A 14,532-nucleotide genomic window follows, 5' to 3' on the forward strand; every position below is an offset into this window, starting at 1 on the left:
AACCTGAGCATGGGAAATAGCAGGGATCTCATTTGTATTTACTAGGATCACTAGGAATGTCATCAAGTACAACTTCTGACAATGTGTTGATATCAAAATCGTTTACGCTTTCAAGCAACCCATTCGCTACGCTGTTTGAAATCTCATCAACGCAATCTTCTTCTTTGGTTGTAGTTTTCTTCACTTGAGGGTTTCCACTTGTGCTTTCCTGACAACTACGGTGTCTCTTCACTGATTGCAAGTGACAAGGACTTACTCGAACGTAAGTTCCTCCATGTTTAACAAGGACCTGTTTTCCATCAATGCCAAGGACTGCACCAGGTCCTCTCCACTCTTTCTCTCCACGTCGCTTATGGTATACCAATTCACCATTATAAAAATCTTTGCTGGTAGATGTCCGTGTTTGATGACTGAGTGCTGTTTTAAGATTCACTTTCAATGAATGCTTTGCGAGCAACATGCAGGGCACTCAGATGATTCGCAATTAATTGACTGGGTGTAACTGTTCGAAGAACAGGAGGCTTGGTTGTAAGCACAGATGGGAGATTTGAATTGCGTCCAAATACAAGCTGATTGAGACTGAATCCACGGTTATTATGCAACGCATTCTTGGCACAAGTGGCCCATGTAAGTGCATTTTCAACAGAACAACTAGTGTTGTCAACAATTTTCATAATCATATTTTCCAGGATGACATTATGATGCTCACATACACCATTTGACCATGGAGCTTCTGCTGCTGTTGTATACACTCTTGTGTTTAACAGTTCTGCTACATCTCTAAAAGGGGAACTCCAGTAAAAATCACTTTTTTTCTTTTTTGCTATATACGTACTCAGAAAGTAGTTACACATCTTTCGTAGCGATCAAGTTTCTGTTCTTTGTTTTTCAAAAAAGAAGCTTTTTTGATGGAAGGACATGCCGAATATTTTCAGGGGGTAAATGACCCATTTTCTTCATTCTTTGTAATGTTTAAGGCTGCATGTGATGCTGATAATGCAGTTTCTAAAACAGCTTTGTCAAAACAACTACTTATAAGTCAGTAGCTTCTGCAACGCATTTATGACCTACCATAATCATAAGAATGATTTTTATTTGTACAATATTAATACTCACGTTTTACCAACTTTACCGTTTTACGAACATTATTCGATCTTTCGATCACGCATTTGAATGGTCCTCCATCATGGTGAAAATTTCAACGTTACATAAAATTTGTTTGCATTTGTGTGCAAAAAAGCATGTGCGGATGAAAAATATTGCTGAATTGTGAAATAAAAATAAATTGGCTTGTAAAGTAAGAAAGTTTTTTTACTGAAACAAATGATAAAGTTTTTGTGATGAAAAGAATGTTAAAAAAAACCAATTAAATATATTTTCTATTTCTTTAAAAAATATTTTGCTCAGAACGTTATTTTGAGTCAGTAAAAGACACCTCGTCACTTTGCATCATTATTAATTTCTCCCTTGTGAGACACAAGAGGTTCGAAGTCGTGTGGCTGTAGCTTTGTAAAGTCTTTTTCATGAAGAGATTATCCTATTCTATGTTTATCCTAATTATCCTATTCTATGTTTTCTAAGTTAAAATCTTCGTCATTACTACAAGACGTTTTATCAACGAACAATATAAACGGTAAGTAAACAAACTTTTAGAAGGTGTGCTGCTGAGCTCACGGACTGTCTGCACGATGTGACATATGCCTATTTATTCGGACCTAGTCCTCTCAACTTTACGCAACCTTGCAAATTTATTTAAAATTGAAGATGTTTACAGACCCATTAAGGTATAAATAAAGATTTTTAACGATTGTAAAAGGTTTATTCTGACATATTTATGTATTGTCTTCTTAAAATAACATTTTTTCAAATATTTTTTTTTCACTGGAGTGCCCCTTTAAGAGCTCATTGTTGAACTCCCCTCCGTTGTCTGAAAAAATCGAGTTTGGTGTGCCAAAAATAGCAACCCAGTGCTTGAGAATTGTGTCTACGATAATTTCCTTATTCTTGGATTTGATAATTGTTGATGCACTGTATCTAGAGAACACATCAATCATATGAAGTATGGTTAACTTTTTATGATTAACTGTCAGGAATTTTAGGTCCATGGCAAGGCATTCATTGACATCTGAGGCTATTGGTAGTGAGACAATTGGCACTTGATCGAGCCTTCTTATATCTACTGCATGTGTCACAAGAGTTTGTAACATTGTCAATTTGCTGAAATAACTCTTTATCTTCAACATTTTCATCTTGGAGAAGAGTTTTCAGTTTGCTGCTGTCTATGGGATGGCCAAACTGTTTGTGAAGCTTTGTAGCTATTTTGCATTTTTCTTCAGGTGATTTTACAGTGAGATTGTTGACTGTGAATATAACTCTGGTGGCATTTACACCCGGAGATGTTTTGTTAACAGCAACTTGCTTAGGTGTAAGAGGTATACAGTAATGGCCATTTGACGTGTGTTGTAAAGGAATGTCTCTTCCAAACATAGTGACTTTATCATTAACAAAATCAAGTTGGCTATTAGCTGCTTTCAGACTCTTTTTTGATAACAATAATGGTAATTCACAATCGACAACATCAGTAAGAATATGGGCTTGCATTCCAGCCATAGTAACAGGGATGTTAACTTGTTTAACTGAGGGGAAGCTTCCACCTGGCCCAAATTTAAAGGACTTGTTACTCTTACTTTCAGCTAAAGCTGTCCCTTCTGGCATAGTGTCTATGTAACAGTCAAGCCAATTTTTACCACAAACTGTCGATGAACATCCTGAGTTTAGCAAAGCACAATTCAAAGGCTCAGACACAACTTGCTCCATAAAGCATTGTTCCACACCCTTTGCGAAAAACTGCACATGTACTTTATCCTGCCCTTTGCTTCCTTTATTTTTATCAGGACAGTCATTCATGAAATGCATTATAGATTTGCAATGGTGACATTGCAATGGATGTCCATCAGGATCATTAGGGTTGTACTGGCTTCTTTTAGCACTGAAATATTTACCACCTCTGCCACGTCCACGAGTGTTCCAATTGTTAAAACGTCGTCTGTCAAACTTTTGACCATATAATACTTCTTGCTCAACACCAATGTCATTACTGTCTCTACTACTTTCACTTTGAGCACATTGATCATAAATGGCTTTTATCTGTTTTTTCATAGAGTCGTATGTGAGGGAAGGAACCGTAGCACGTGTTAGTTCACGTGTAGCTTTCGGTACATGTGCATTTTTTAGTAGTTGATATGCAAGAACTGCAGTTGGTAACTCAATTTTAAAACTCTAAGTTTTTGATTCAGCTGTTCAAATTCATTTACATAATCACCAATCGACATTGTCTTGGAACGGTGAAAGGTCTCAAATTTTTCGTAAGCATTGAACATTGCTTGATCTTCAGTAATGCCATATAGTTCTTTTATTTTATTAACAAGTTTATTTAAACCATCTTCTTCATTCAATTCTTCTTTCGTTAAGGCTGACGTACTTCTGAATTTAAACTCAAATAAACAACTGGTCCTTGTTTCTTCTTTGGAAGTTCTGTAACTACTTCCCATAAATCCCCATCTTCAGAAAATTGGGGCAATCCATACTTTTGTGCCATCGTGATTGTTCCAGTTGCCATCTTCTTAACTAGCCTCTGCTACCAGAATGTGAATAGATCTTTATTCTTAATTATGGCATAAAGTCGTACATATAAACCTAAAAGATATAATGAACATAATGACATATACTACTAATTTATTCTTAAAATTCCCGGAAATAAGGGGCGGGATAGTAAATTCTACCGAAATTTTGCAGTTTTTTTTTTTTATAAGGCATGGAGTGTTGTGCATTTACAGCGATCGCTATTCTGATGATTCCGTCCACTATTGTTTTTTCTCATCAACATTTTCTGGTGGTTCTCAACCAAGACTACTCGTTCTGTCATAGTACTGCCGGTTCGCTGCTGGTTCTCTGGTTGTTCTACGGAGACTGGTGGTTCGCTGCTTGTTCTGTGGTGGTTTTGCAGAGACTAATCGTTACCTGTTTTAGTTATTATGGAAGTGGGAGCATTGTCCATATTTTTACAACATTTGTAACATAAGGAATAAAAAAAGGGCATGGCATGATTCACATAACTTAGGCATAGCCAAGGATCATTGGACCTTGTTTAATGAAATAGGTATTCAAAAGTATAGATTTCATTGCAATTACAGTGGGACCACTTATCACAATAATTGCTTAAAATTGCATGTCTGTTGTTTTTAACTGGTTTTCCACACACACTACAGGGAAACTGTATCATTTCCACTTTAAACAGAAAAAGTAACAAATAATAAATCGACAAAAAATCGAAAGTAAAAGCGATCACAGAAAATGAGAAAAAAAGAGAAGATAAAAAACATCTACTTACAAGAATTACTCCTGGCACCATTTTAAACTGGAGTTATTACGATAGCAGAGAAGCAGTGATGGGGCCGTTAAGATTGTACCCTTGGAACATCTTATTTAACTGGAATTTATTAAAGATCAAAACTAAAGAGGCGTCTAGGGCCTCAATCTTGACAGTCCCACCAGTGAATCAGAACTAGAGATAAGACTGTCACTGTATAACATATGCACATTGTACCAGGAATTCCATGAAAAAAACAACACGAATGAACCTATATTTGTTGATTTGCGCATGTAATTTTTTATTTTTTATTATTTACTTATAGAGTGGTTTAAAAGTGTTAATATATTAACGAAACACAATAATAATATTATAAATTAATAATAGCATACAGTAATAATATCATTAATATCAATATTGCTTTGTCGTTAGAAGTAACCTATAGCAAATATATACTGCAGGAATACATGACAAAGGGAGGGCTATGTCGTACCATGTTGTATTCACTGCGATCATCTACTATTTTGTTTGCTATGTCAATCCGCCCCTCCACATGGCCGCAGACTATATTTTTACGGCAAGTGATATTTTCTCCGTAACGATTGTGTTTTTTACTAAAAGACATTTTTTTTAAACTTCAGTTCCATTTCGATCTTTTGCTCCATACAATTCTTTTTTTGTACGCAGCGTGTCCATAGATGTTTTAAAAAAGATGATATTTCCAATTACTTTTAATTTTTTTTTATAATTTTTTAGAATTTGTGCATATAATGTTTACAAAATCAAGATTTTTAATTTTAAAAATGTTACTACAAGATTTTTAGTTGTGTAAATTCTCAGTGATCTGCTGTTATAAGACCAAAAAGTAACTTTTTGAGGAAAATTATGATTATTGGTATAATTTTCATATAAAAATTGATTCTTCCAGGATACAATTTCTGGCAACAATAAATTTTTAACTGTTAAACGTCATAATACGTAATAAAGCCATGCTATTAATAGTATACATTAACTCTGGAAATTTGCTATTAAAAAGTTTAAATTGATATGTTTTTTTCGGTTATCTGTTGAATAATAATTTTATAAAAAAATTAAAATATTTTTTTGAGAAAAACGTTAGTTTTTAAAATCTGATGTGGTGAAAAGTAGGCCAGAGTTGATTTTTTATATAAACAGAATACTTTTTTTAAATATATTTTCTATCAACATGAAAGGTAGCTAATTCCATACTGAATACATGTTCCAAAAGAGCTAGTGCATTTGCATTTATTGTTGACAAAAGAGGCAGTGTATGGCATCTTTTCAAAGATATCTGAGTTAAGCATATAATTAACTTTTTGTAGCCTGAGCTAGATTGAATTTTGTTAACGAATTATTTTAATTAATCTTATTTTTTAAAGCAAGAAGAATAGTGTTGTGTGCTCACTTAGTAGTAAGAATGCTTTGTCTTGAAAAGTTGTTTTTTACATTTATGATACATTTATCTTTGATGTTAACATGCTTTATTAAATAAAATACCAGTTATGCCAATTGAAATACAATTGCTCAGAAGATATTTTTTGTCTTGTATGAAAGAAATTTGTGAATACTTTAAGGCAAGAAATTCTATTGTTTTTTGCTCACGTGATCAGTATTGAGAAATCTTTAATGTTAGATGTGGTCATGCTGGCTTTATGTTTATTGGTTGATTTTAATTCGGTTTTGCACTGGAAAATTATTATATAAGAAACTCAATTTTAATATCTCGAAGAAAACTTAGTTAACTAGGCTAGAAATGTCTGAAATCTGGACAATCCTTGTTAAGTTGAGACAGTGTAGAGATACTGCTAACTTGATACCATAATTATTCAAATAAGTAGTCAAATTTTTATTCAGTATATTGACTTTCAGGAGGGTCACATTATATGTACAGGTAATATTGCCAGTTGAAATACCCCTCTCTCTTCAGTGAGCTAATTTCCTACCTTTTTTTATTATTGACTTGTGTTGAAAAATTGAACAAGCAACACCAAATTTCGAAAAATTTTATGACCCATTTCAATTTATTACCACCCCTCATATTAATAATTAATAGCTTTTTCTGCTATGGAACTTATGCCAATAATTCAAACGAGCTTCAGAGAGTAATTTATTTATTTATCATAAAGATTTACACTTTAGTAATAAGTTACTGCTATAATTGCGTGTTCTGATAAAGAAACCGACAAAGACATACGTATATATAACAAAAAATCATGTAAAATATACATTGTGACTGAAACAAATAACATAGAAAAACAAAAAATTGAATAACACTTTAGTCTGTAAACTAAACTCATTTCTCCCTTTTTGATATTTTTCAAAAAGAGAAGCGTACAAAAAAATTATAGGGCAATAGCGAAAGAAGGGAAGAAAGACAGGTATTCTTTCTAATACCACTCTTAAAAGACTCAAAGATAGGAGTGTTTAAGTAGACGGATCAAGGGTCAAACATACACCGAGAAACAAAATTATAAAAATATCAAAATAATAAAAATTATTTGCAATTAAAATGACTCATGACTCTATTCCTAAAATCTGCGACTGAACCTGTTACCGTATCTCTATGGGCAGTGTATTGAAAATTTTTACATCCGTTATAGAAAAGAAGCCAGATTATTTTTCGAGCTTAAGTTTCACTTTAGGAATAAATAACACTATAGAGTTTTGACAAGTATTTTGACAATGGATTATAACTCTCTAGATCTTTACAAATAATACAACCTAAACATTTCTTTACAAATCCAAAAACATAGTTCAAGTCCAAATCCAGTAAGGTATTTCCAAAATCAAAAATTTCTCCCTAAAGTAAAGTATAATCCAAGTTTAAAATCCAATGCCAATATGTTTATAATGCACAAAGTAGCTACACAATTTTAAATATCTAAATATAAAATGAAATTACCTTTAACCAAGCATTAATTACTAATTGCAGCCTTATAGCTAGCTACAGTACAGTGTCCTAAAAGCATTTTTGGGAGACCTCTAGCTAGCTAGCTAGTTTATATTAGATATATTAAGTTGCCTTTATTGTACAAAAAAAAATTAAAAGTACAAATAAGTGCCTAATAAAAGTTTTTTTCAAAATATATATCATTAAATTAGTATCACAAAGATAAAAACAGATATCAAAAATCAAAACTGTCCTGCCGCCAGCAGTTTCGCAAGGCAAATGACTGAATAAACGCGAAGTCCAAAGTTCAACTTGCACCACCGAGTTCCGCAAATTCATAATGGCGCATAATCTCCGAAATGGTCTATTCAGAGCTATACGCTATCTTGTGAACTGCCTTGGTCAATTAGTGTTACTAAAAAACCTTTTAGAAATAACTCAACAAATTTTCCTGTTTTGCAAAAAAAATGCTACAGTACTATTTCTTTTTAGGAGTCGAAATACACGCAATATTAGCTAAATCAAATTCTATTTACCCTATTATTAACTAATAGCTATTTTCAACCGGTTATGAGAAAGTCGTAGCGTTCAATGGCTAGAGAGCTTTAAGAACGGGCCATGTACAGCAAAATTTAACTTAACTTCGTAGCAACCATATCGTCGTTATAGATGTAGACAATTAACATTGCCGGTAAAACGTGAAAGATGCAGTCATAACTTAATTTTATATAGCTAGTTACACTATATTAATAACTATGTTCCTCCGAATAGTTATTTATTTATTCATTTTTTATTCATTCATTTATTTATAATGAATATTTATACAGTATAAAACATCGTCTGCTATTAAAATGTGTCCTATAAATATTAGCAATATTAGTTTTTCTAACAGCTACGAACAAAAAAAGTCCATATACTTTTTATCATTGTTGTCATGAGGTTTTAGTTTTAAAAATATTAAAAATTCAAAATCAAATTACACTGCTTCCTATAAACAGCAAAAAAAACATGACACACAATTATTTTTCTAAAATATCGTTTTTATTTGTGTATGGATAGTTATCCAAATCTACTGTTTGTTTTAATATCTCTCCTTTGATAAATGTATGTATAGGTGTCCCACATTCCAGCAAACTTACTGTGTTAAGATAAAAAATGAAGTATTCCATGAATTGAGCTGTTAGAACATCTAATTTATTATTTCGTACAAGCGTATTTGCGACTTTTTTCCAAAATCTCCTTCTTAGTGGTGTATGGATGGGCATCAAACATCAATCCTTGTTTAGTGTCTAGCATAAAGTTTTCTACCAGGTTGGCGTGCTGAATATTTTAATTCGCGAGAATGGTAAATTAAAAAAATGCGTTTTTTAAATGATGCATGTATATCGATAGAATCTCTATTTTTATAAGGTATGGATGGATCTCTCATTTTCTTGGTTGTTTACTGAGGAGAACTAATGTTGTATACACAGGTCTGCTACGACATGCTGTATGTTTTTTCCGCCTGAAGGTATTTTGCAAAATATCCTTTTAATATTGTATGGTGGTATGGATTAGTCTCCCCCGTTCCTGCTTCTTACTGAGTGGGATAAAGTCTTCCTGTGAATTCACATGTTAGGACATCTGATATTATCTAAATCTCCTTTTTAGTAGTGTATGGATGGATATCTAACTTTTTATTCAGCGTGAAAGGCAACTTCCAAAATTCTCATTTTAAATGATGTATGGATGGGTCTCACACTCTCGTGCCTGTTTTCTGAGTAAAGTAAAGTCTTTTCTCGAATTGGCCGACCAAGAGATTTAATACTTCACCTTTCGCGATGTCGTTTTTATCAGATCTCTTTGTTAGGTTGTATTGCAGGATCTTTTGCTCCCTTGCCTTTTTACAGAGTAGAAGAAAGGGTTTTTTATTCGCTTGCTAGAACATTGAACATTTCATTTGGTGCGAGAGAGCTTTAACAAAATCTTTGATGTATGCACATGCAATGATATACGCACGCGTGTGCTACTCGCCCTTTCGATTTTTGAATAGAAAAAAGTAATCGTTTGACGTTTTTTTATTCTGTTCTTTTTTTATATTGCGTAAGGTTATTCCCCAAAATACTTTTTTAATGATGAATTGATAGGTTTCGCTACTTGTCTAATTGTTTTTTAATCAGAATAAGCTTTTCCTTGTTTAGCTTCACAATACATTCAATATCGTATTTATTGCGGGAATAGTTTCCTAAATTTTGTTTTCAGTATTGTATGTGTAGGTATGGATGGGCCTGGCTACTTGCCTAAATATTTACCCTAATAGGACATCTTCCCCTATTACTTAATTCAGTTCGCTTGCTTGTGTATTGACTAGAATGAAGTTTCCCCTTGCTTTTTTGTACAGCATGCGTTTTCGAACAAGCTCGTTAAAATTTAGAACGGTTGTACACGTTTCATGTGATCAAAATCGACCTTAAATGTTAATTCAAGATATTTAGTAGGCCTAAAATTTTAAATTTTGTTCAAGGATGAATTTCACGTTGCAAAATATTAAATGCGTACGATCATGGATGGAGGCGTTGTTTTATAAATGGCAAGGATATGCTATAACCTATTGGGTAATTCATTACTCTGCAAGTAATAAAAGAGAAACAGTTACATTAATACATGTAGTCATGCTGTCGAGCATGGTGATACATACTAACTTTTTGTTGCCCTTCCCTGACCTCTTCCCAGATTAACTTGTATTATGTTTCATAAGTACAACGTCGTCCGTAGCGAGGTTATAATAATACAACCTCGTCCCGGGTCTAGGTTGTATTTAAATTAACGTGAATTTTTTAAAAAATTTGCTTAAAAAGCAAAAATAGCCGAATACCAGTTGGCTGCAACAAAAGTTTTCAAATAGCTTTACTTTAATAAAAACTTTGGCGAAGTCTAAAGTTTGTTAATTCAAGGAGACAACAGTTTCAATAAACCTGTAATACTTAGCTAGGGTTTTTAACTCACAATTAATTTTGTAACAACAAGCTTTATGATGTGTTTTTATTTGAAGTGACATTGAATTTTGTGAATTCCAAGCAAATGTCTATTGTTGTAAAACCATGAAAGTTATTGGTTCGAATCCAATCCATCTTTAAAAGGTGGTAGTTCAAATGGAAGAACAACATGGTGTGCAGTAATTAGTTTCATACTGCAACAAACCATAATCCAAATCAATTCAAAATTTAAAATTCATACAGTTATACCCTTTTTCCGTCTCTTTGTGTGCAAAATTGCGGTGAACAGAATAAGCTCCATTAATCTACAAAAAAATCGAAGGTTCAATTCGATATTGGGGTATTTTAATTATTTTTAATTGCCATTAATAATAAGAACCGCCGTACGCTTTGTTACGCAGTCTCTTGTAACCACATCATCAAGTTCTATCCATGCCAGTACCGATAAGTAACGATATGGATGAAATTCTTATTTATCTTTTGCAGCTTTTTTAAATGGAAACAAATCAGAAATTTAAGGTCTTCGAATTTTCTATCGTGGTTAATCAAAAGTTAATGGTTCGACAACGAAGATTTGAACAGTCAGATTTAAATAGTAAAGTTGTTGGGTTGGGTTTTGACAAGGTTTAAAATGTCCTCGTTATGACTTTTTTGACTTCTAAGGGCTTTGTTTTTACAACATCCTCACTATAAAAAACGGACAATATATCGATAATGTAGAATGGATAATATGTCCATATGCACTGGAATGAACGGGCTTCTAAATATTGATATATTGACCATATGTATGAAAAATGGATATAATGATGATTTTTTCAGGAGATCCAAGAATCCATATAATGTAGAGACCTGGTGACCATGTCAGGGCGGAGCGCATCGCGGTTTACGGACTACTGCATCCTTGTTCCCCACCCTCTACCCTGTTTTCAGACAAGGAAATATAACACTAAGATTTATTTATTTACGCCATCATCGGTATCTACAAACTTGAGAAGCCGCCACTTACACTAGACAGCAGAGGCTGTAGCCAGGATACCCAGCTCAACCTTCCACAGCATTTCATATTATAATTTATGGCTGGCCTAGTTATTTAAGCTTTCTTTTATAGAGAAAGAAAAAATGATTATAAGGGTGGTTTGAAGGGACAACGCTGGGTCTCCTGGCCAAAGTTATGGCTAGACAGACTGAAAGCATGGCCAGCTAGTTAGGCGTGTACAAGAGTTATCTCACCTTCTTTTTTGCCTCCAGCGGTGAGTTAAAGGGCCATTAATTCATACTGTATATTTTACCGTGGTCACTCACAGAGTTGTTTGCCATGGTATAGACAACCGCACCAAACTAAATTGCTTAAAAAGGATAACTATCATAACACAGGAACTCACAGTAGAGTACTAAACACAAAGTAAAAGGCTAAGAGTATAAAATATCAATAGTTTAATAACAATCTATGAAGTTTTCTATAATGGAGGATCATTTGAGACTTAATTAATCAGCATCAGATAGTTTGTTGGGAAAGGTTGCTGAATATTGTTTCATTATTTAAAAAAATGAACGCCGAGCGAATATAGATTGAAGGTGGTTGTATATCTAGGTAGCTTGTGAGTGAAATGCAGAAAAATTATATTTCGAGCTAAAAATGATTCCTTCCTGACCAATATAGTGAATTTCAAAAGAAATAATTGAAACAAGAACGTGTTGAAATTTCAATAAACACATTGAAAATGTGTATGTACTTTTCATGAAACAATCGCATAATGGTGCCATGGCGAAAATTTAGCTCACCAAATTTAATTTCACTTTTCGAAATTCTTCTTCAATTCAATTCAATCTTGCAAAGTTTCTATGATTAAAGTAGGTAAGATATATTCTATCATCTGACTATATCTTCTCTCTGAAAAAGATCTAGCAAAATGGGAAAGTTGCTCCGTGAAAAATTTAAAAATAACAACAGCTAGCGAAAAGGACAACGACACCTTATTTCATAGGCAGAAGCAATGCATATAAGGACAAACAAGAAACAAAGAAGGCAGATAATAAAAGGAGAATTGAATTACATAGTATGTAAATCTGTGGAGACTCTGATAAAAATTATAAATGTTGAAAATTAAATTGTATGGTAGTAAAACTTGAGAGCCAATACTGTTTATGTATAAAATAGAAGTAGAGGGTTTAAATTTTACAATTTTTAAAGTTTTTAAATTTTACAACGAATGCTTGATGTGTTTTTATTTCTAAATATATACAGTATTAGGATATGGTTATTAGAATTAGGTAACATACTATATTTTTATCTCAAAATATACAGATTTTTTTGGCTTGATATTCAAAAACATTTTGTCTGTTGTTTTGAATTTTGGATAGTGAAACAAACTCCAATACATTTTTGTTGATACATGTTGTGTCATCATACTTTATTTTCTACTTTTTCATATTTGAAGGAACACATTCAATTAGCATTGGATTTATTGGCTACAATGCCGCCATCACAAAACAGTTCTCAACTATGGGTAGACTTCATGAAGTGTCATCCCAATGGATGGAAAATACCGGAATTGATGGTAAGTAGAATTGTTGTTACATTTTTTGACACTTCGTATATCACGATTTTACATTTATTGTGAAAACATTCGGATAGAGGTACTGTAGGGCTTAAAAAATAGTGGCAACAACGAAAATATTGTTACACAAAAATATCTCCCAATATATACTACATCGTATTTTTTAAAGGATTGTCGATGAAATTTAAAAGAGTTGTTCTGATTGAATTAGAGCTGTTGAAAAAATGTGAAGAAGAAGTCGGCATACTCAAAAAAGAAATGTCTAGCTACTTGCTTCCTTTTTGCTGCTTGAAGAAACTCTTTACGTTAAGATTTCAATCAAGAACTACGATATTTTCGATTCTCACTTTTACCACACGCTTGTCCTATTCGTACGGAGATTAGAAGACAATGTGAAAGTGCGCGAAAAAACTATAAAAACCCAATTAAAATTAATGTGACGTGACGGGTCTCCATCTCCGAGACGGATCTTCATCGTTTATGTTCAAAACAGTTTTCTTCTTCTCCTCCTCACTCACTCCACGCAGCATGTTCTATTGTTTGTAATCAATTTATATTATCAACTTGTGTCAAGTCATTAAAGTATGTTTCTGAACTATAAAGGGAATAAAGAAATTGAGTTTGTTCCAAAGTCTTTTAGCCCGCATTCATTTCATTCTACTTCAATCAAAACTATTAGCTGTATACTATTTTAACTATTTGTAGAATATATTTTTTTAACAAGTACTTATTTGCTTCTTATAATAATACAAGATGTATAGTATACGTAAAACTAGCTCACCTCATACGTGGCACTGTATTATATATATTCATTTGTGGAAATAAATTGAAATCAATCACAATGGGCTATCAAACAGAAAGTGAATGTTTCAAAATATCATTCCGGGCATGCTATGTAATATATTAAAAAGAATGGCCACAAACTTGATCATATTTTTTTTGAAGTAATCACATAAAAAACTTTCTATATTAACAAAAAGCAATATATAAAGAAGTAGTAATCTTCTTGTGAAACATTCTGTGATGCCACAGATGCTAATGGTTTTGACTTTCGTAGTGCATGAGCATATTTTTTGAAAAAAATAATTATTTGAGGAAACTACAAAGAAAAATTGAGTTACTGTCAGTACATTCATATACATTATGAGAACCATCATAAAACCATCCAATAAACCTGAAAGTATAATTCAAAACTTTCAGTCTGTGAAATACCCAAACACCACTAGATTTCATCAAGAAACTACAACTACAAACTACAATCGTTCGATATATATTAACAATTGTTTCATAAAAAATGGTTTTTAATCCTTAACGAAGACGACGTGATACACGTTTGCCTAAAGTTCATTCCAGTATATGTTAACAAGTTTTAATGTTGTGAAACAAAAAAAGGTTTCGTTCAACCAAGAGATAATCGCTATATACAAAAGTATTCAGGCCTCAATTCATCGAAACAAGACAAGTAGAGTTCGTATATGTGATAATACCTTAGACACAATTCATTTCCGGCCAAAATTAAGCGAAACGAGAGAAATCTGCAGGGCTTAACTGATAATGCCATAGACAAGTGCCGACTTTGGTGTTATGAAAGGCCCAATTCACCAAAACAACGGAACCTGCTATGTATGGATTGCTTCTAGAAACAGGACCATTTTCCTAAATTTTTTTTCAACGACCTAGCTCACCGAAACAATCAAATCTATTATGTACGGATTCCTT

General features: G+C 32.9%; 2 protein-coding genes across 2 annotated transcripts in view; one reads left to right on the forward strand and one right to left on the reverse strand.

Moving 5' to 3' along the window:
- LOC130655072 (uncharacterized) overlaps positions 1–14,532 on the reverse strand; it is a 94,744-nt gene that overhangs the window by 62,397 nt on the left and 17,815 nt on the right. The gene's annotated exons all lie outside the window — the stretch shown is intronic.
- LOC130655062 (protein Red-like) overlaps positions 2,768–14,532 on the forward strand; it is a 61,551-nt gene continuing 49,786 nt past the window's right edge. The window contains exon 1 of the mRNA XM_057457763.1: positions 2,768–2,777. The gene's annotated coding sequence lies outside the window, so the exon portion shown is untranslated. The remainder of the gene's footprint in view (positions 2,778–14,532) is intronic.

The sequence above is a fragment of the Hydractinia symbiolongicarpus genome, chromosome 8 (assembly GCF_029227915.1).
Source record: "Hydractinia symbiolongicarpus strain clone_291-10 chromosome 8, HSymV2.1, whole genome shotgun sequence".
Classification (NCBI taxonomy): domain Eukaryota; kingdom Metazoa; phylum Cnidaria; class Hydrozoa; order Anthoathecata; family Hydractiniidae; genus Hydractinia; species Hydractinia symbiolongicarpus.